This window comes from Equus przewalskii, chromosome 8, assembly GCF_037783145.1.
Source record: "Equus przewalskii isolate Varuska chromosome 8, EquPr2, whole genome shotgun sequence".
Taxonomy (NCBI): domain Eukaryota; kingdom Metazoa; phylum Chordata; class Mammalia; order Perissodactyla; family Equidae; genus Equus; species Equus przewalskii.
Window position 1 is genome coordinate 49,015,879 of NC_091838.1, and position 23,969 is coordinate 49,039,847.

General features: G+C 42.0%; 1 protein-coding gene across 9 annotated transcripts in view; it reads right to left on the reverse strand.

Annotated features, from left to right (window-relative positions):
- Nucleotides 1–23,969, reverse strand: part of NCALD (neurocalcin delta) — a 389,622-nt gene that overhangs the window by 241,361 nt on the left and 124,292 nt on the right. The gene's annotated exons all lie outside the window — the stretch shown is intronic.

A 23,969-nucleotide genomic window follows, 5' to 3' on the forward strand; every position in this document is an offset into this window, starting at 1 on the left:
GTTTTATCTCTGCAATCAGACAAAAGCTTCTTGAAGGTGATAACCTCTTCTTGTGTTTCTAGAACCAGCCCTGTGCCTTGCTCGTAGCGAATACCCAACCTGTCAGTTTATTACTGAGACTCCTCACTACCCACTCCATAGCTGTGGATCTCAGTATGAATTTCTTGTGAGCATCCATACAGGAACGCTTGTGGCTCTTTCAGATGTCTGATCCTGATTATTTCATTTCCTGATTAGACTCAGTCATAGTTTAGCTTTATTGGGCTAAATATTTCTCCCTATTAAAATAGTATTCTTCCAGAGTATATTTTTAGAGAAGGTAAAAAAAGATTGAAACTTTTAATTAAAAACATTTTTAACCTCTTTTTCCAACAACAAATAAAAGGAATGGTACAGCAGCAGAAAATGTCATCCAGAAAACCAGCCATTTATGAAAGGATTAATTTTTCTCATGGTTGAATTAAACAAGTACAATTAACACTATTGATTTATTCTCCTACACAGAGATTGCTTGTGTGAATATTTGAATTTAAGGCCAATAACACATTAAAGTGACTTCCAAAGTGAATGACCATAAGGAAATTTTCAGCCTCTTTGGGTCTTTACCTGGCTACACTTGCTGAACATGGCTCCTTCAGGACACAACCTATTTATGTGAACATTTCTTTTTCTATACACAGCCTTCAATATATCCGTATTCCCAGTATCAAAAAGCAGTTCACATCCTTATTTTTTGGAGAAGGAGCCAGCTTTATCCAAAGCCTAAGAAGCGGGAATTGCCCTGAGATACAGCTTTTGAACAGATACCATGAGTTTACCATATACCAAGTCCTTCTGATACTTTGAGATTGAGGCAGATTGAATGGCAAACACCACAGATCCACTTTATATGTTGAAAGCCACTCTGTATGTAGCTAGGCTTCTTATAAAAGTTATAGCCTTGAAAATCCCTGTGATTTCTTATACATAAAAAATTCCGTACACCATGTAAAGTATTTTCCATGACATCACATAGATTAGCATACGGTGGAAACTGTAAAGGCCTTGATAGACACGCACTCTTTCCTTCTATCTTGGGCTGCTTCCTCATTGAAAGGCAGCTTACATGCCCCCACTAGGTATGCAGAGTTGGACAATTCCATTTACAAAGGAGAAATAAACCATGATGTGAACAGTCCTAAACTGCAAACGGACAGATTCTACCAGAAAAAAAACACTTCTGAGATACAGACTGAACAGTCTCGGAGCTCGTGCTCCCCTTTGAGCACATTTATTGCAGAAGTTCACCTAATTCACCTACCCCTGCGGTCCCGTCCCTCTGCCATCAGGCAGTGAGGGGTTTGCAACCTAACTGATGGGCATGTGTCCTCCTCATTCCCGTCTCAGGGGCTCTGCCAAGCGTTTATTTCCTGGCCCAGAACCAGGATCTCCTTTTCTGAGGAAAGGTTAATTGCCAATGCCTTACCCCTCCTCTGCTATCTAACCTCAGAATTCTATCTCCACACCATGGCCTGCAGAAAACCAGAAATAGGAAGTCTCAAATTCCATTTGTCTCCAAGTTAATGAAATTTGGGGGAGAATTTTATGCAGTCTGAATTTTCACCCTTAACCTTAAGAGGGAAACGTATTAAATTCATCACGCAACCAGGCCCACTCGATGAGCTTGTCTTCGTGAAAAAAAACAACAAACCAAACGGTTGTGTTTATCTGTTCTGATGGCTGTTTTCCACTGCCCCTTCAAACCCACTCTCTAGGCTTCTCAACCCTGCTCTATTCCCCAGAAGGCTAAATTTTACAGAATGAGGCAATGGGCTTCTTGCCTCCTCTCTAGGTTTTGGTTGGCATCTGCTAATAGAAGTCCTCAGCAGGTGATCAGAAGGAAGGAGAAGAGAGGCTGGAGCGTTTACTCTTCCAGTCTTCTTCCTGGAGGATGGATGTTTTCCTCTGCCAAAAGCACAACCCCATCCAGTGGCCTCTCCCACATCCATGTTTGGTGCCCCGCCTTGTCCCTTTAGGTCCAGAGGTGGTAATGGCCGTCAGGGTGCTTTCATTGTCCTTTGTTGGTTTCCCTTAACCATGCCTATTCTTTGTAAACAGGTCTTTCCTTAAACTCTTCTGAACTGCCTGCTTGAGTGTGCCCTCTATTTCCTACCTCGAGTCTGCAACATCATTTTAATCTAGCATTCTCCAGAAATGCCTCCACCTAAGGTTTCTACAAACCACGAGCACCTAAGCAACCAGGTGAGAGGAAAGAAATCAACTAGATATACATTGTTTATAAACAGGACTCATTCCTTATTCCTTGGACAATTCTCCTCTGTTTCTAATTCTTTAACCTTTCTAAAGTTTTAATGCAAAGAAGAAAAAAAAATCTCTGCTTAATTAAAATACCATACACCACAATTCCATGCTTTGCATCCAACAGAACAAACTCCTGCTTCCCAGACTAATGATACAGACATAGCCTTCATCCAGCTTATGTTTCATGACATAAGTAGTTTTAATAAATATCAGTATAACAATAGATATCATTATGACATCTGACAGTATTATTTATAGAAGAAATGGCCTAAAACCTTAGGGAATAAGAGTAAAAACATGCTCTGTAGGACAGCTGACTAATAAACGTTGAAGCTCTTAAATGAAAGGAGTTAGGAATGTAATAGGGAGATTGTTTAGCTATTTCTAAAAGACTCAAAAACAACTCTCAGAAACCTGGGAGATCAACAAGCACTGAAGCATGTTCTTTCCATCAGCGGAAAGGGCTTAAAGGACTCTCCAAATAACATCCTCTCTCCCCCATATTTGAAATTAAAGACAAGCCAGAAGCTATCAAGTGTAACTTCAGCCATGCAGAAGCCATCTAAAGAAAATAGAGTACAGAAACATTCCTTTGATTAAGTTTCCTTAAAAGCAAGGTTAAGGGAGTGCTGACAAACCAGCACTTGACTTTCAAATCACAGAGAACAGTATTTTGCGATTGGCTCTGTGACTCTCTAAGACAGTTCTACCCAGGGAGTTTCCACCGTCATCTCAGATCATGTCTTTGCAGCTCAGCTTCTCACCTCTGCTGAGACCTCAGGCACCTCACACACTTTGGGGACTGGAGCACCTCAAATAGATACCAGCCTTCCAGGTAGCCTGTGACAGCGGACAGAGTCAGGTCAGGGACGTGGATTTTATGGAACTATGCAGCTGAAAGCCTATCAGGAGATTATCTACTTTATTAGAGCATAAAATATCTCAAAACAAGGTCAGTCCAAGTGCCCTCACTGAGAAGTGTCATTTAAACACCAGCTTCAAAGATCAAGGACTTCCTCTAAAAGTATGTTTCCATTCCTGACTCCTATGGGATGATATCCTCAGCCATACTACCCTTAAAAAATAATCAAGACTAATTGGAAAACAACAAAAAAGAGTTGTGGGACAGTGGTGATGTTTAGTTCTGCTTCTCCATCCAGCCAGAAGTTCCTGACTGGCAGCTTGGGAGGTTGGGTCTATCCGCTTCAGGTGAGGAAATTTCTCTCCTTGATGTCAGTGTCCCCCAGATCCTGCTTCATCATCTACACGACCTGTCTGGCCCTGTCCTAGTTGGCATTCTAGGTTCACTCCTATGAACATTTAAAGATACAAATAAAGACAGGGGAAGATGAACTGGGAGGAGAGGGGAGAATCCTGTGGATGTTGTGGTGGTTTTATAACATGTTGGCCAATTCTGTGACAGTTCTTCCATTTAGAGGTGGAATCAAATTCCTCTCTTCTTGAATACGGGATGGCTTAAGTTATTCATATCTACCAAATAAAATGTGTTGGTAACTTGCAAATTTAGGTCAAAAGGGCAATACAGCTTCTGCCTAGCTCGCTTGTCGACTCTCTCTCCCTTTCTCTCTTTTATCACTCAGGATTTCACTTTTGGAACTCAGCCACCATGCTACATGGAAGCCAAGCAGCCATGGAGAGGCCTATGTAAAGAGAAACAGAGTCCCCCACCCCGGTCTTCTGGCAACCTCCCCACCTGAGTTCCCAGCTACCAACTAGAACCAACTTGCTAGCCATGTGAATGTGCCATCTTCGAAGTGGATCCTCCAGCCTCCAGTTGACCCACCCCAGCCGATGCTGTGTGGAGCAGAGAGGAACATTCCCACCCAGTCCAACTCAGATTAGAGATTCATGAGGCACATAAATTATTGTCATGTTAAGCCCTTAGGTTTTGGGGTGATTTGTTAAGCAGCTGTAGACAACCAGTACAGATCCTTAGACTCAGAAACTTTTCCTGATAATTCCAGTATGGAACCTGTTAAAAATATACTCATCCAGTGAGAGGACAGAGAAATGAAAGATGAGGCAGATTCCATAGCCGTCATATTTTTTAAAACCATGAGAACCTAAATATAACTTAAAAAAACCACCTGTAACCTTTTACAGTTTGACATTTTCCTCACTTTTAAGGGCTAGAAAAATTGGAAAATGAAAGAGGATGAATGTTAATGATGCTGGGAATGGAGAAGTAGACATGAATGAGCATGCCAATACTTGTCCCTTCACTTTAAGATCCTTCAAATATTTCCTTTTTCTTCCCAAGTAGCTTATTTTTGTTGGCAATCAATTCTTCTTCCTAGAAGGACATCAGGTCAAATTTCAAAAACACCCATTCAATAACATTCAAGGGGTGAGAGCTGAAATTCTGAAGGCTTAGAGGCTGTTTTCGCTGAAAACTATGCGGCACACTCCATCACACGAAGTTCCTGAAATTTGCCCATCAGCGAGTCACTCTCTCATTCGAGAACAAATGATCACTCCCTTTCACTTACTGTATTAAATCTAATTCTCTTTGTCTATCTTTTGTGGTCTCATGGCTTCACTTTATATATTGAACTGTATTTCCCAACCTGCCTTGGCAAGTGCCATCTCTAAGCTTCGGTGCATGCCAAGCCATAGCCCCTTTCCTATGTCTTTTTATCAGTCAACCATCTTTCCAAGCCATATTCAAGCCTGATCTCAATTTAAAAAAAATTCCCTGACCACTGGAGCTGAGAGCAATTCCTCTCTCCATTCAAACTCTTACGGCACTCATAATCCACAGCGCTCATCTGATATTTATGCAGATTTGCTCATTCTCCACCACTCATTAGAGGTCCTTCAAGTGTAGGACCGTATCTTGTTCATCTTTACATCCCTCCCCACCACTCCAAACACACCCAGAGCCCCACTCGGTGTCTCGAATATCTTATGTGCTAAATTACTGCTTATTGGACAGTTAAATGAACTAAATAATATGCAAATAGCTTACAAAGCTCCTTCTAGGAATATTTTTGTTTTAACCAGTGCCTAATCTTAAGGAATGAATCTTTAATTGGGCAATTTTGAGCCTGAGGCAGTCACTTAGGGTGGGTAAGTATTTGTTGGGGGAGGAGGACATGCTAAACAGGGAGGTGGCTGCGCATGCCCTGTTAGACCTATCCAGGACCCCTCGAATCCTACCATCATAGAATGAATGGGCAGGATCTTAAGGATTATCTAGCACAGAAATTTATCTTGTGTTTATTATGTATGAAAAAAAGTGTAGAATTACTTAGTGTGAATCTTCATTTTACAGATGAAGACAGTAAGACTCAGAGAAGATAAGTAATCAGCTCCAAAGCAGCTGGTTATCAGCAGAAATGGCCTTGACCTCAGGTCTCCTGACTTGTGTTCCAGCATTCTTTCTACTACAAAAAACTGGAGGACTGCCGCCTTTTCTCAGAAAGCACTCCACTCTGAAGAGCAGACTACAGGCAGTGCTTCAAACTGAGCATTTGAATGACGTTTTTAAAGTCAATTTTTACTGTGAAAAGTGACCTAAATTGCTAGATGTTTTCTTCTCAAGTAAAACAAAACAAAACAAATCCATTTTTTTCCCTCTGAGAAAGATGTGTTCATGTATCTAACTTGAAAGGATTTTTTCCAAAGGAGGGGAGTTCTTATCTGAGCACTGCATCAGACGGGCACTGTCGCTGAGCTGAAAACAAGGAACCAGACCAAGTAATTAGCATATCCAAAAGAAAAGTTAAAAGATGAAAGCTGATGCATTAAAAACAAACTGAGAACATAGGCAGGATGTGTGTATTTACTTGAGAAACCAATAAAAAGCAACTTAAATTACCAACCCTTTTATTTAAGAAGCTCAGAAATCACTTGCTGTCAGTATACTAGCAAATCCTTTTTCACTAGACTTAGATTCCAGGTCCTAAGATGGATTACATCTTTCCATTGACCTTGTCAAAAGAGGGCTTTCTCATCAGAAGAAGTAATAAAGGCATCTCCATGGCCTAGATCAATAAGATCAGACCACTAGACTGACACACACAGTAGCACAGTCTCCACGTGATTTTTTTTTTTTTTTTTTAAAGATTTTATTTTTTCTTTTTCTCCCCAAAGCCCCCCGGTACATAGTTGTGTATTCTTCGTTGTGGGTTCTTCTAGTTGTGGCATGTGGGACGCTGCCTCAGCGTGGTCTGATGAGCAGTGCCATGTCCGCGCCCAGGATTCGAACTAACGAAACACTGGGCCGCCTGCAGCGGAGTGCGCGAACTTAACCACTCGGCCACGGGGCCAGCCCCTCCACATGATTTTTAATTAAAAGAAACAACTCATAAAAAATGAGCACTCCACTTTGTTTTCAAGTTCTTGCTCTATATTTTGATAAAATAAGGAAAAGTTAGATAGCTAGATATCATATATATGCTAAAATGGAAATTTAAGGAGTATAGTACAGTAGTTAAGAACCCATACTCTAAAGCCAGACCACCTAGTTCAAATTCTAGCTCTGTCACTTCCTGTGTGACATCGAGAAAGTTACTTAGAACATTTTCTAGTTCAGTGTCTTCATCTAAAACACGGAATTGATAATATCACTGAATACATAATATTGTTATGAGGAATCAGTGGCAATACATGTAAGGTGCTTAGAACGGTGTCTGGCCTGTAGTAAATACTTATAAATGTTAGCTGTGGGCCGGCTCAGTGGCGCGGTGGTCAAGCGCATACTTTCCGCTTCGGCGGCCTGGGGTTCACCGGTTCAGACCCCGGGTGTGGACATGGTGCCTCTTGGCAAGCCATGCTGTGGCAGGCGTCCCATATATAAAGTGGAAGAAGATGGGCACAGATGTTAGCTCAGGGCCAGTCTTCCTCAGCAAAAAAGAGGAGGATTGGCAGCAGATGTTAGCCCAAGGCTAATCTTCCTCAAAAAAAAAATTAAAAATTAAACGTTAGCTGTTACTACTATCCATGACAGTGACAAAATTATTAATCCAGGACTATGCATGGTCTTCTCCTACCCACTCCTGCTCCCAAGGAAGGTATATTATTGGTTGTCAGGTCAGCTCCAAGGTTTTCTCTTGTTGTGTGAAGTTTGAGTCTAGGTGTGAGAAAATCCAACAGAGAACATTCAGAATATTCTCAGAGGAGGTTCTACGTGGCAAAAAGAGTTGTGTGTAGGCTGCGTGGGCTTTTGAGAAGATGGCTGGATGCATGTGCTAGACAGTATGTGTCAGCGGAAAGGAAACAGAAGCCATTCAAAAACGATACAGCAATGTGAAGAGAGGAGAGGTTTCAAGCAGCTGCAGCATGTGATGGAATTAAAAAGAAGAGAAAAGGTGGTTTTAAGAACTTCTGTGTAATGTTCTTTGAGAGATACAATAAAGACTGGAATTAATTTTTTGTAATTGCTTTTGATCATTGGACACTGTTCCCTTGAATGTGATGCTGTCCTGAACCTCATGGGCACCCGGCTTTTATACGGGTTGCATTACAAGTCACAGAGAGAGAGCAATTTGGAGTCAATGGTTTCAGATTTATAACAAGAACAGACTATCACAAAGTGGTAAACATCAGTGAGCAGAGCACACAGCTTTCAAAAGGAGCTAAAACATCCCCTAGATGTACTCACTGCAGCCCTTTAAAAAACATTTTGGCAATAGGTATTCAGAGCCATAAAAATGTTTATCCTGCTTGATGTGGTACTAATCATCCTAAAGGGAAAAAAAGACACTTTGTACACAAAAAGATGCTCATAGCAACATTATTTATAATACTAAAAAAATGAAAACAACCAACCAACTACTCAACATAGAGCATGTTGATTTAATAGAGTGATATGACTTTGTTTAAAGTGATAATGTTGAGACTTGGGAAAAATTTTATGCTATAATATTAAATTATAAAAACCCAGAATACCTACGCTAATCTTGAAACTGTCCACATCCAGTGTAAAGGACACAGAAAATATCACTGCCTTTGAATCATGGGCTGTAGCCGTCTGCAGATGCTTCTCTGGCTAACCCACTTCTCCAGGCTTTCGGGACTCTCTTATTTTCCTCAGACTAAAGGACTTTCTGAGATTAACCCTCATCCAGCTAGACTAGCATCTGCAATTGCACACCGGTTTAAAGAGATGTGGAATTGGCCCCCTCTCGTTCTCCTTAGTTCTAGTACAGAAATAAGAACTAGCTTTTGCACTTATTCTTCTGATTTCGAAGCTTTTTAAATTTCACATTCTCTAACAATGGGATTCAGAGGGCTAATAAAACCTTTCCCAACGCATTTCTTTAAATACCAGTCCCAGCACGCCTGGAACGGAAGTAGAGCACCAGGAATAATGCTTTTGTTGAGAGCCTGTGTGACTCCCTGCCACACAATAGGTAGACTTAGACCTGGTTTTTTATTTAAGTAACTTGCAGACAAAAAGAGAAATAGAACATCTTCACATTATTCATTCGTTCACTCATTCACTCCACAAGTGAGCACCAACTCTGTGCCAGACACCATTTGGGTACAGATTATGTCGCAGTCTCAGCTTACTAAAGATGCACAGAACAGGTAATTCTCATGAAATGTGATGAGTGCCTCGAGGGAGAAAGTGTGGGGAGACTGAGGAGGCACCACTAAGCCAGGCTTGAGGAAGTCAGGGAAGAGGAGGTAACATTCTCCTTTAACTGAATCCTAATGACTTCACATCAATCATGTAGAAAAAAATAAAGAAATAGGCCCGAGTCAAACTCTGTGTTCTTGTTTCTAAGGATATTCTCTCAGACTCTCATGGCGTTCTCCAACTATCATTTCAATAACAGACACCATAAAAGTAATTTGTGAAACCAGCTCCCCTCAGCAAATAGCAGATGAACTAACATTCTGACTGCCCACTGTGGGCCAGGACCTCATCAACTGCTACTCCTGCCATTTTGATTTTCTCTGTCCTAGGTGAAAATATCTTCTCTCTCCATCTCAGTCTGGTTTTAATTTAGCTCTTTGAATGACAGTAGTAGGAAGTAGTCTATTCTGGTTTTAAGTAGAAAGGAAGACATTTTACTTTTTTTAAGGGTGGCCAAGGGCATGCTGAGTCACACTCTTTCGCCTGGCATCATATAGACAACACGCTATTTTTATAGAAAAGATTTATCCTATCCAATTCTGATGGTGTCCTGAGTAGCCTCAGTGTGACAAGTTGGAGAAACCACACATTGACACAGCCTTGTCGCAATTGCTATAAATTATTACCTCTCATGGAAAAGTCACCAATGCTACTTGCTCCCATGAGGCTGAGACCCTTAGAACATCACACAAGGTGGGAATTTGAGAAAAAAAGGGAGTCAACATTGATCTATCTCCATTATAATCTTACTAATACAAAAATCCTAACCTTGAAATCTTCTTATTTTGGCTTCTTCAATAAGATTCCAGGAGAAAAAAATAGTTTTGAAACATGCAGACGTTTGCAATAGTTATCTCCTTGACATAAATAGTACTGACTCACGTGCCCAAGTTTTCCACCCAGGCAGGTAGGAGCCAAAGAAGCTCAGGGAGGACCAAGAGGGGCAGAGGTTTTGATGCCAATGGAGAGGCAAGACAGGGTCGAGTATGCAGGGAAGGAAAGAGTTCAGCAAACCCTCAAACGCAAAGGAGCTAGGTAAAAAGGAGGGATGTAAGTAGAGAGGAGGAGAAAATAAAGGAGAATGGAACAAATCTGGAGGTACTTTCTATAGGGTGTCTGTGGACAAAGCAGGAGCCATGGAGGGCCCAGCACGATTTCAGAAGGCACAGTCAATACAGTTAAAACCCTTGCTATTGCTCCTCTTGACTACTCACTTTCTACCATCCAGGGCATTTGAAGAAGCAGTTCCCTCGAAAACCCTTCAGGAAGGTGTCTCACTGGGGCCTTGCCATGCCACTTGTCAATAATTCCAGCACGGCTGGCTCTGCACTGGAGTGAATCCCTGTTTCTTTGATTGAGCACTAGCTGAACTATCTGGCTTCATTTACAGGCCATGTTGTATGAAAAGTACATTGTTAAAACTCTGCGTGGCAAGATGCTCACACTATGGAAGTCATGTGAGAAGTGAAGTGAAGCCATCTGAGCAGAGTGTGGGCTAGTGACTTGTCCTGATGGAAGGGCAGATAGAATTGCTCGTATTATTCACACGTGCAATGTCCTTGTTCTCTCTCTGTCTCTCCCTCACTTCCTCCTTCCCTCCCTCAGCCCTAATCACATAGAATTGAATTATGATAAAGAAAGGTGTGCAACCTTTTTCCAAGGTCAAGTGAATTAATGAATTTCAATTATTCAGCTAAAATTATACATATTATTTATAAAGGCTGAAAATATAAACTGCCTCGAAGAAATAATAAAATACATAGGACAGCCAACGCATTATGCATTGTTAAAGAACATCAAACCATCAAGGAGATCTTCCCTCCATTCGTGACTGACAGGAAAGAGGGCAACCGTGCTGCTCCATACCATAATAATATGAATGGCCAACATCCCAGCCTGACCACTTAACAGCTGGCTAAACTTGAGCAAGGTAATTAACATCTGTGTCTAAATTGTAAACAAGACTAGGAATGGGTTGTTGTGAGGATAAAGAGCTAAACCACAGAAAGCGCTCAGAGCAGTTCCTGGCACAGGACCACAGCATCACACAACTCTGGGGGTGACATTCACATGGTTGTCTATGTGGATGGCACCCCTGAGAGCTATGCAGTGCACAGCCCATACCCAGGCCTGGAACAGAACAAGTGCTCACTCAGTATTTGCTATTCTCATCATTGATTGAGTCCATACTATGAACTGAGTAACATGCCGAGCAATTTTTAAGGGTCTCCTTTCTTAATCTTCAGGATAACCCTATGAGGTAGGTACTCTTATCATTCCTATTTTACAAAAAGAAACTGAGGTGCAGAAAGTTTAAGTAACGTGCCCAAGATAAGCCAAGGAATCAGGATTCAGACCCGGGTGGCCTAACTACAGCTGAGGCTGTCATTGGTCACATGACCTACCATTGCCCCCCTGCCCCCTGGCAGGGATAAACATAGGGCAGAAGGGACCAGGTCATTCTTAGGTTGTCAACTAGTTAATACGAGTAACCCACAAGTATACCCTATAGAAAACAAAAATGGTAACAAATCACCCCTTTGCTTCCGGAATGTACAGTCCAGGACTCATTAGCTGCTGCCACCATACTTTCCTTGATGCTGTGAAGAATTGGAGTGCCATACCCAAAATTAATGAAGATCATCACTTGTCTAGAGCCAACAAAGATCTTTCTGTGCCCACAGCAAAAAAAAATGAGGGCACCTGTCATTAGTTAAATAAGCAAACCACCAGGTTGGTAATAGAAAGGTCAACATAAAGATATCTGCTAATTGGCTGATGAACTCATGTCCCAGCAAACCTGAGGGGAGCTCCATTGCCCAAGAGGGATCAGAATTTCAGTCCTAGCTTCTGGACTATGTTTTGCTGTCCAAGGAGTAACACTGGTGAGGATACCATTTTAAACCAGTAAATTCCAATGATACATGCAAAGAGGGGCAGGTCTGATATGGGGGAGGGGTGGATGAAGCTACGACAAGTCCCCTTCTCTTGGTCCCACCACTGCCCTTCCCTCTCCTGACTCCTAGTCCTCCATGCATTTGACTGCCTGCTGTGTTTGGGACATTCTGCACTTTCACAAGCTAAAAGGCCACGGATTTCTTGAGGCCGTATAGCAGAACGGGCTCTAGAATCAGACTCTAGAATCAACCAGGTTGAAAACTTGGCTCTACCATCACTCACTGTGTGACTTGCCCAAATCCCTTGAGTCCTCTTGGTCTTAGTTTCCTCATCTATACAGTTGGGCCGTAAATAGCATCTGTGTGGGATTGATGTGAAGATTAAACACATGCCAGCTCCCAGAACTCCATAAATAAAAGCTGCTTTTCAGCACTCTGGATTGAATGAAAGTGGTGACATATTTTTTCTTTAACCTATAAAGACATAGACATTCAAATGAGCATTACGCTCTTCAAAGCAATCACCTTAAGAACACCTCCTTTTTTTTTTCCCTTAAAAAAAAAAAAAGGAGCATTTTTTTCCTTAAAGCTTCCTTTGCTTAACACATTTCTGAAACTTCTTTGGAACTTCTTCCAGCATGAGTATTTTGGTGATGACAAATCTCTTTCCTTTGAGGATGCATTACGACCAGAATGGTCATTCAGACTCAAGTGCAGTATTGAGGAGAGGAGCATTCTTTTGGTCAAACACAAGGGGTAATTGTGATGTCCCATTCTGGTCCCAAGACACATATCCAGCTCTATCAGCTGCCACCACTCCCCATCATACACACTCAGAGTTCCTCAAACCTCACCATTCCCTGAATAAGCAGAGTCTTTCCTGCTCCCAGGGCTCTGCACAGGCTGCTACTCCTGAATGGAATGGCACAGCCTTCTCTCCTTGATCCTCCAGAAACAACCTATTTATCTGCCAAAGCCAATCCACATTCAACCCTTCCGTGAAGCTTCTCCTCTGCCAGTGAGGCACAATAATAGCACAGAGGTTAAGAACACAGACATGAGACCCAACGACAAGGGCTCAAGAGAAGCAGCAGGCAAGGTAGCGATGTGCATGGACCGTGGAGCCAGGCTGCCTGGGTCTGAAACCTCCCTCTACAATGTGCTCACAAGCTCTGTGACCTTAGATGAATTCCTTCACATCCCCGTGTCTCAATTTTCTCAATATGAAATAGGATAAAGAGTGATAGCTACTTCAAAGGTCTGTTTTGGAGATTATAGAAAGTACTTGGAACAGCACACAGCAAATATGGGTTTAGTAAAGTCCTAGATCTCTCATCTCCAAGCTGGGTGACCTTGAGTGGGTTATTTAACCATCATAGGATTGCCGAGGATTAAATAATGTATCTAACTTGCCTAGGACATAATGCACGTAGAGCCTTGTATATGGTAGGATGTCAACAAAATGGTAGTTTAAAAAAAAAGTGAGTTGTTTCTTCTGAACTCCATAACACCTTATTTCTATCTCTATTATGACACATATACAATTATATTATAATGGCCTAGGCTAGGAACTCCTTGAGAAGAAAAACTTCTTCATTATTCTTCTTGAAAAGGGAAAACCAGTTCTGCTGGCAACTAGGATGTGAAGGGGGAACTGAAAATTGAAATAAAAACCATAACTTGCAAAATCGTATTATGACTCATAAAAATAGAAAAATTGTATCAAACATATAACATGCAGACAAACTAATTTCAGACATTTACCGCCAGCTCATTCAAACCCATGGTGTTCTAAATAAGACCATAGACAAACCCACCGAACAACAATTCCACACAAAGTCACATGTCCTAAAGATCTGACTGCTGATTTTTCCAGCAACTTCCTAGTTTATAAATTTTGACCAATCTCTGCCAAGACCATCCAGTCCTGCAAACTCCATGGCTATTCTTCCCTAACTTCCACCTGGAGAAATGTTGAACTCTCCGTAGTGTGTGCTCTCCCTGGCTGCAGCAAGCTAATAAACCTAAGCTTGTTTGACTACGGTGTGTCCCTGGTAGTCTTTGTTTGATAGGCTTTAGCACATCTTGGGATGCCAATGGTACTGCCCCTGGTACGAAGCAGGCATTCGATAAATTGTGTATGGAACAAAAGAATGGAGTAATGAGACACTTTTGTTTTTGTAACTTATGAGTTCTGAAGATAATTCTAAATAGAGAGTTTCAAAAATATTAGGTGCCACATCAAGCAGCTTCGAGGGGACTGTGCACGTAATTTTCCAAGCTGCATACTGTAAAGAGCCATCCTCAACTGAAAATATGTAATGAGAAAAGCTGATTAAAAGCCAGCATTGCTGCTGTGCAGTTACACACATCAAATGTAATTCCTGCCCTATAAGAAATGATACACTAATGGAGGACATGAGGTTAACAACAAGCAGACGTGGTCTGTGTTGCCACAGCACCCAGCAGAGGGCCTTGCCCGTAGCAGCTGCTCACAGAAACTGATTCAGTGGGGCTGGCAGGGATTTGACTCAGCAGGTCATAACTGGCTGAGGGTTTCTGAACAAACGCAGATCCTGATAAATATGATGGTCTAGGAAGCTTACTTTCTAGGAGCAAGAAAATGCTCTGAGCAGGCAGGCTTGCAGGAGGTTATCTTGCTAACCAGGCCATTAGGAAGGTTCTTGCCTTTGGAGGTAACAGTGGGAAAGGAAATGAATCTATCCTGCAAAGTTAGAAGAGACCACCACAGTGGCTGACTGACCTTGAGGGAACACAGAAGGCACCAGAGTTAAGATGCATCAGTGTTTACCACCACAGTGATTTGGAAAATGATCCAGACACAGACAGGAATAGCTGCCAAGAACAGAGATCATCTTTACATCAGTGCTAATGCCCATTAGCATGGGGATCGGATTCTTAACTTAGATTAAAGCAAGCTAGCATGGCATTCCATTAACCACAACCTACCTGTTCTAACACCTTACACAGGTCAGATCAATAGAGCAAAAAAGGTCTTTGTATCCACTTACAGTAACTAATTATCAGCAGCTTATTGATTCCAGCTACTCAAAGCAATGGCCTTCCCTTCATAAGGCATGATTGACAGAATTTTTTTTTCTTTAACTTTGCTGGAAATTGCAATTAAACTCATTTAAGCTATAAGAGTCAAAGATCCTTAAATCTGAAGCCAATAGACAACAAGAATGAATAGCTTATGACCATTTTTTAACCTTTTTACTTAACATTTTCATGACATGAAGAGATCAGCCAATGTAGCTGAAGACAAAGCCCGGCCAGACAGTTTTCCAAGATCAGGAAAGAGGAAACACAGTCAAGACTAATAACAGTACAAACAAACTAACTGACATAAATAAATAAATAGTATTTTTAAAGAGCATGATTTTATTTTGTTTTTTTCTGGAGCCTTGTAGATGAAGGTAGTGTTGCCCAAGAATCTGTTACAAATTTGGAAATGAAAAGTGGGATTAAATAGGACCAAAATATCACAGCAAAGAGGAGGCTGATAAGCTTCCACTGCATCATATTTAAAGATTTGAAGTAAAGTATTTCAGAAAGACAGTCCACCAGGAAAAAGAAAATCGAACGTGAATTTCTTTTCCCAAGAATACAATCTTCTGGGCTGATTTGTCGATCGCTAAAAACCCGTGGCTAAAGAAAACATGTTCAGGTCCCTCTGCTGAAATTGCTGCAACCAGTCTATTTTCAGCTCTGTTCCTCTGAGCCTCCTGGTAAAAGTTCTTAAATGATTCTGGGGCCAGGTTTGGTTGAAGTTGCCAGAAGTATTTAAGATTGTCTTGTTACTTTGCTTTTATTTTCAAAAAATCCGCAACTAAGGGTATGGGCTAGAGTGAATGTTTTTCCCAGAAATGAGCCTTTCCACCACTTGCCATCTGAGTCTATTTTCATTAAATAATTCATGCACAAATAATCAATGAACAACTGGAAGTGATTATTTGGTAATTACATTTAGCTCCAACAGAAGCAACCCATTAAGACAATAAGAGCATACACGTTGTGATGGCCGTTTTTAACTCTGAACATGCCAGTTGGAGCCACCAATAACAGAAGCTATGCTGGTCTCCCTCCTTCAGGGCCGTGGAGGCCATATCCAGGTTCCACATTATGCTAAACGTCAACACCCTTCTCACCACACGGTGAGGTTAAGAAAACTCAAGAAAACAGGGTCTTTATGCACTAAAATTTCAGAAAAGACTAGGAGAGTAATAAGTTTTAAAAACAATAAAATTGGCTCTATAGGAAATGGATTTGCTCATTAATTTAATCCATCTACTTTGTATTTCCTCCAAACCTAATGTCACAAGTAATCACTTTGGGGGCTCAACGGCAATGGACAATTTTGCTGGTTATTCCCCACCCCCCTCTACAACACCTCCAGCCACACTCCACCTCTCCCACCCGTGTCATCTGTACTCCCCGGCCCTCCAGCTTCCTGCTGGGCTTGACTAACAGGGGGCACCAGCCAAAGATGGGAGTGTGGGAGGACAGCGACGGAGGGCTCTTTTCCCTACTCTCCCCCATTTCACTGCAGTGTCTGACAACACTATGTCCCTTCACAGCTATGGCTTCCGTCCAGTGGCCCTTTCTCCATGATTACAGCCCTCACTGGACTCCACTGTTTGTTCCTCTTGTCCCTTCAGCCTGGGGGTGGCAATACCTTCCTGATGCTGCTGGTTCCTGGGTGCTGGACCACCCCTTGCTTGTTCCTGTAACCCTGCCCCACAGGTCTGCAATAATCCCTTCATTAAACTCCTTTATTTAAACCCTCAGAGGTAAATTCCGTTTTCTGCCAAGATCCCAATGCAACCACTTTGAAAAATAAATATAGAAGTGCTTGTTTCCTGGCTGAGGATGGTGAGCAAACACAAAAGAAGACCCATATCTATGAAAAACATTCATGAGCAAAGCAAACATCCACCAAGCTTTCTGCGTCGGCAAACTTATTGTATTTAATGGCAAAATACAGCTAATATTCCTCCTTTTGAACTTCTATTCCTTTTTTGAAATAAGGGGGAAAAAAATCTCACACATTCACCCCCACCATCAAAAACCCCCTTCTAAAGACTGTGCTTCTCCATAAGTCACACGGATGCTGGAGAAGATGAGCTTTTTTCCATTCTCATTCTTTTGCAATTACAAAATGAAAAGGAATACTGTCTGAGTCTTTTTCTTTGGTGCCCAGAATTTAATTCACTACACTGCAGGAAGGTGACAATATTCTCTTTCAAAAACTAGGACCAAGTAACAAAATAGAAAAAAAAGCACTGTTTTATCTAAATTGTACAAGGTGGTATACAAACTCTTAAAATCTATTATCAATTCTAAGACTACATCTCAGATAGCACTTCTTTTTCTTTAGTGTAGATTTTTATTTATTTAGCTGGAGGCTATAGTCCTCTTTATATCATTAACCCACTAAAAAGATATTTGTTGAATTTGCAACAAGTTGATAAATTACACAGTTTCCAAGGCTAAATGTAACATTTTTACTGGATCCCCTTTTTAAAAAAGGGCCTCTAATAACATAGTAGCTGTGAATTAATAAGCAGCTCATACGTTTTAACCCAGGCACAGCTAACTAATCAGGCCATCTCTCCTGCTTCTTGCTTTAACACAGTGCTGGCTATTCTTACCTCAACTCCTCTCTAAGTCCATTCTCCGGGTCCATTCTCCATCCTTCTCTCCCTCTCTGTGCCCAGGAAATGTGTCGTCTATTCCCTGCCCTCTGGCTTCTTGTTGAGTTCCACCAGTGGGAGGCACCAGCAGGAGACCCAGGGTGGAGGAGACAAGGCCCGGGTGGCCTTTCCCTGTGTCTCCGCACGCTGGAGTCTCGCAGCTCCGGCAGTGATCAGTTCTCCAACTGTGCCTCCCTGACCACTGCCCCACCCGTGTGGCCCCTGCTCCTCCTGCCCTGTCCCAAACGGAGTAAAAGCTCTTCACCACTAAAAGTTCCCGGTTGCTTCAATATCCCTTATTTGTTCCTTTCACCTTGTCTACACCTCTGTAAACAGTACTTTTGCTAAATGCTCTCTCAACTCCTCCAGAGTGTGCCTTCTGTTTCCTGCTGGGTCCCTGACTGAGGGGAGCATGACTTGGGAAGAAAAGCTCAACGTACCGCTCAGGTAAGCAGAGGTCCCCCATCCGCTTGCTTCTCAGCACTTGGCAGGTGTGCCCAGCACCTGTCCTGGCTTTGGAACAGCAATGCATTTTGAATTCTAGTGTTTGAGAACCACCTGGGGAGCTTATTAAAAATGCAGATTCCCGGAAAGACTAAGAAACCATTACAGATTTGAGGAGATAAATGAGACGACAATTAAATGTAACATGACATCCTGGATTGAACAGAAAAAAGGATATCAGTGCAAAAACTGGTGAAATTTGAGTAAAATCTGTAGCTTAGTATGATTGCGCTGATATTGATTTATTAATTTTGACAAATATATTTTGGTTATGTAAGCAGTTAACATCAGGGGAAAGTAAGTGAAGGAAATATAGGAACTTTCTGTACTATCTTTGCAACTTTTCTGTAAATATAAAATTATTCCAAAATAAAATGCCTATTTAAAAAAAAAAAAAAGCAAGTTCCCAGACCCTGCACCAGACCCCCTGAATCAGAATTTCAGGGGTAGATACTTAAGCAGGTGGTTTGAGGACTAAGCCTTGAAAAGAACTGCTCCTAAAGGACTTGGAAACCATGAGCTTGGTTGAGATAAGGAGAGAAACAATTGTTTACCGATGCTAAATTACAGCATAATTACTAGACTATTTAAAGAAAAGAGCCAATCGAAGCTTTGTCAAAGTTCACCTTCTATTCCAGTTAATGAGCATGATTCACCCCTCCACCAGCCATTGTATTTAATTTCTTGCGTAAATACACTTGGAAAGGTACAGGTAATTACCGAACTAAACAAAGAAAGTGACAGGAGAGTTCTTCCTCTGTGTCCTCCCTCTGTGATGAAGAGTTTTTGCAGTGTGTGTCCTTTTTATTTCCCCCTACCTTGAGTTTCCAAGAGGGCAGGGCCAACTGAACTGCATTGGATAGTGATTTTCCTCATCTTTGCCATGCTGGGTATTCTGTTTCTCTAAGTTGACTTTAAGCTCCATGAAGGCAGGAGCGATGTTTCTTCTGTGTTTTTCTACAGCTCAGTTCAGTGTTCTTCACCCAGTACTTTGATGGATTAACAACCTGCATTTCCCCATTCTGCCCATACTTTGCCTCTTTTAGACATAACTCTTATATTCAATATTTTCCATGCCGTTGGAATGCGTAAGAAGGGAACAGGTAGAGGTGAAAATGTTGGCATTATTACTCCTCGTTTATTAACAAAAATGTTAATTGAGCACCTACCATGTACCAGGCACTATTCTAGGCACTAGGATCAAACAATGAATAAAATAATTTCCACCTTCAGGGAGCTTAAAGTCAAACCAGAGACCCAGATGACTAAGCAGATAATTACCAAACAAGCTATAGTTTCTCCCTTACCATCCTTACGCTTTGCCCATCATGATAGGGCAACTCGAGTCTCAATTAGGAACAGGAAGAGCAGGTCCCAGTTCCAGGTCTATCTCCTGGTAAGAGTTGATTTTAAAGGACGCATAATGTTCAATCCCCTCATTCAAAAAAATGGGAATAAAAAAAGAATCTGTCTGTCTGCCTTGTAGGCATTGTTACATGGCTCAAATAACAATGGATGTAAAAAGTAAAAGTGCCTCAAATGCTGCAGTGTTATACAAATGTCAAGCAACAGAAATTAAAAACTTAAACAGTCCCCGCCTACCAACTCTAAAGCAAAATGTTAGCGGGTCGGTGGCCTATCCACTAAGCAGAAATTTCAGAAAATAAGATTTTACAAAAAGCAATCTTTCAAAGATCGGAGCTCTGTTGCTTTGGAGTTAACAATTAATGAGAATTAGATTAACATCAAAGAACTGTGTCAGAGGGGAGAAGTCGCCTGTGAAGAAAGCAGGCCTGCCATTTTATTCATGGTAGTCCCATTTTTGCTTCATTCTCCCTGAGAAAATAGGCGGGCTTAGTTACTTCACCTCTTCTCTGAAATTGAAAGGGACTTCTTAGCCAGAGCTGTTCACATTTCTATTTTATTCAAAAAGAAGTTTCCAGATCAGAGATGAAAGAGAAGCTGCTACAAGTTAGTGGTGGAGCATATAAACCTGTGAGCAGTTTTCAGCAAGTATCTTACAAAAGATTATGTTGAGAGAAGTTTTGAAAATCAGTTTTGCTGTTTCAGATAAATATAGTGTCTATTCTCAGCTTCTAAGGTAGAAAATGTTCTATGAGAGCAGTTTACCATCTTTCTCCCTGGAGAAGTCGAGGAGCTTCTCAGAGCGCCCTTTGGATGCCATGGTAACCGTGTGATTCTGGACAAGTCTGCTGTGTCTGGGGTATAGCTTAGGGAACTTTAAAATGCAGCCTAAGAAAATACGCACGAGAGAAGCTGCTGGTATGTTTGAACTGGATGTACGACACATTCACTTCAGGGGCACAGACACTTGTAAGCCTGTACTGTGTCCTAGCACTGGCCAGCACCTGGGTAACCAAGTGAATAGCAGACACTATCCACCATCACAAAGAACTCACGTTGGCTGTGGTGCCCTGGGAGCAGCAAGTTAATTATAAAATATACAAGAATATATAGGAATGGTATTGTAAAGCTTTAGCTTTTATTCCAAAATTAAAATTTTATTCTCTAGTTTTTGCTGTGACTTCATTTGTGGAATTCTTCCATGAAGATTACTTCAGCTAAATACAAACATGAGAGAAAGCGGAATGTTGAGCAGGGGAACAGTAACAGGACCAGAAAGCAGTTTAGGTTGCTCCTTTGGGCTTTCAAATGTGCTTAGCCTGAAAAATCATGAAGAGCGAACAGAGAACTATTGGCTATGGAAAGAACAGCACTTTGGGCTTTCGTGGTAGGGCAAAATCACATCCAGCACGTGGGACTCTCTGAGGTCGCCCCAGACTGTCTCCCTAGAGACAATAATTTTTCTTCACCTGAAAGTAATGAACGAATATCAGATGACAGAGACTTCCCCTTCACCGTAGTGTATGTGTGCGTGTTCACACCACCGTCAGATGGAGTCAGGAATCACGTTGGAGCTCACTATATACAGGAGCGAATGAGCACCTCAATCATTTCTACATATGAGAAAGAAATTTGATCTCGACCGCAAACAATCTTCACAGAGCCCGTGAATGAGCTAAATTGCTTCAGGAAATATTTAGGAAGCACATGCTATGAGCATCACACTGGACCAGGAGCTGAAGGAGACACAAAAGAAATGGCATGCCTGGCCCTTTTCTACCCTTCAGTTGAGGAGACAAGACAGACCCGCAGGAAACTGTGAGGTAGCATTTTTTTCTCTCTCTCTTGCCTCTTACCTGCTCTCCATTTCTCTTTTGACCTCAGAGAGTCCTCCCTCCTGTCTTTGGCCTCCACCCGTACACCACGTCCGTTAACCATTTTCTCCATCACCATGATACCCCACCACCACCCCTACTGCCACACATACACACACACACCCCTTGGCCTCTCTTTCTTCTGTGCCCAATCTGAGACACTTATGGTCTCTCCATAATACCTTCAATATCTTGTCCTCTTGTCTTTCCAACCCTGGAAAATCCTGTATTCTGTGTTTTCTGCTCCAACACTGAACACTCCTGTAGAAAAACCACATAACCACGTAGATGCCTTTGAGGCAGCCATGAAAAAAGGACCACTGGAGAACACTGATTTCCCAATTAGAATGTATGTTCCTTGAGGGCAGGGACCTGTCTCATGCTGCTTTGTTAAGACAGAGGGCACCCAGCAGGCTCCATAAATCCTTGTTGCAAGGAGTTAATGCCAAAAGCAAAAAATCAGAAGAGAAGGGTCCATACTCATTGGACAAACAAACTGATGTTTAAAAGTTTCACACACAGTTTATGTGCAAACTAACACAGCTATTCCAAAATAAAGCATTCAATAAAGCAGCCTTAGAAGGGACTGCTACTTTACAAACAGCTGATAAAAGCTATTCTGTGGACTTTAGAGTTGCAAAGCTCTTCAAATTTATTTTATAATTCAGAATATTTTGTAACTTAAGGTCATTCTTTCTGTTAACTAAAGCAATGCAGTGAGATCTCACTTACTATACTGCATGGCAAACCACCTCAAAAGTTTCACCAAACAGGAGCCATCCTCACATTATATCCATGTTTCTCCCAGTGAAAAACAAAAGGGTCTCTCCATGTTAGCCAGAAGGGTCAATATCGAAGGAATCCTGAAACATCTCATTTCAGAGAGAAAAGCCAGCAACCTATCAGGTCAGTGGTCACTGTGAGGTGTAAAATTTTAGTGGGACACTGGTGCCTGAACAGGGGTCCCTGATGGAGTCTTGGTACTTTGAGCCCACACTGGGAATGGAGAATGCTCTTCCCTCGCAGCAGCGGCAAAGCTGTCTCAGAGCTTGGTGGGGGCCACTGCCCTGCCAGGCCAACTGTGCCGCAGGCCACCAACCTCATACCAGCTTGGCAGGAACAAACCCAAATGTGGCCTGATTTTCCTACAAATATAATAATATCCAACAAGAGGTTGATTGGACAGCACATGATGTCATTTCTTCTAATTAAGGAATGCTGGAGAAAAACCAAAATAGCCACAAAGCACTGTCAGCAAAACAATCAGCCGCAACAATTAGCTGTCAGCTCACAGTCCTGAGCCGAGCCTGGTGTAGGGAGCGGGGCTGGTTGTTAAGGGTTTCCAGATCAGTGTGACAGCAGGAGTCAAGGATGACACGGCCGAGAAAAGGGGCCAGAGCTTGCTGCACACCAATGGGATGCGCGTGAACTCCCTCGGGGAGGGCAGTAGCAGCAGCTCATGTGTGTGTGTGTGTGTGTGTGTGTGTGTGTCTGTGTTTGTTTCTGTGTGGGAATGTGGGGCACCCTATGAGGAATCCTGCAGCAAGCTTCTGAAGCAGCTGGAAGTCTACTGGCTACATACAGCCCAGGCTGTTTATTCACCCCGAATCACCCTTCTCCTCTCTACCTGAAACCATTCTACCTGCTCTTTAAAATCTATGAGCACTTTGTCTCTATCTCCATTGTGAGGGCTTCACCACTTCAACACATGTAAGTTCTCCCTTTTCTCATCCCCCGTAACAGATTACGACCTACACTACAAGGTTACTAATGGCAGGAGTTGAGACAAATATATAAAGAAACAAATATAACACAACCGTCACAATATGTCATAATGCATAATAAGATATCATGTGTGTGTGACACACATACATATATAACAATTATTAGGAGGAGCATCATTCTCTCCTCCCAGCATCCCTGCCTGGGTACATAAAGCAAAACCGTTTGTCCTCTTAAAACTATTGGAAGGTGATTTCTACCCTTCACTCCATCCTTTCACTCCTCTCCAAGGGAGTGACTTCTTGAACTGTTCAGACTGAGTGAGAGAAAATGCGTGGAGGTCTGGGCACCCTCCCCTCTCTCTATTTCTGGCCTCAGCAGGTGTAAGTTTCTTTTCCATGAAAGAAGTTTTCGTCAATAAAAGTAATAAGAGGCCTGATTCTAGCTGATCCTGTCCATCATTTAAGCTCGTTCTCCTATCCAGGATCACTGGGAATAAAGTTGATATTTAGCTCCCTGTCTCTCTCATGGCTGCATTTAGTTCTCTATCCATAGCAAACCCAGCCCTGGTTTCTTTTGTAGCAGCAATATGCCCAACTCACAAATACATTTCCCAGTCTCCTTTGCAGCTAAAGGTGACCACTGAGATTAAAACAGAATTCACTGGTTCTGGGCAACCAGGACAGGTTGACTCAGTTGGGAGGCATGCTGTGTGCCCTTCTCTGTCTACCTGCCCAGAACACACACATGATGATCCCAAGTTGAACAAGACACGTTAAAGTAATTTAATGACATTGCCAGAATTCTTTGACTTCATGTCTCTAAGGGGCAGGGAGGAAAGCGGACACAAATACCTGGACACAAAAGCAAAAGAAAGCAGACACTATAATCCAGCAAGCTTGGCCCGCATTTTTTATGGTATTAAAGGAAAGAGGACAACTTAAGAATTGGGATAAATGTAAATTAACCTTTATTGGAAATT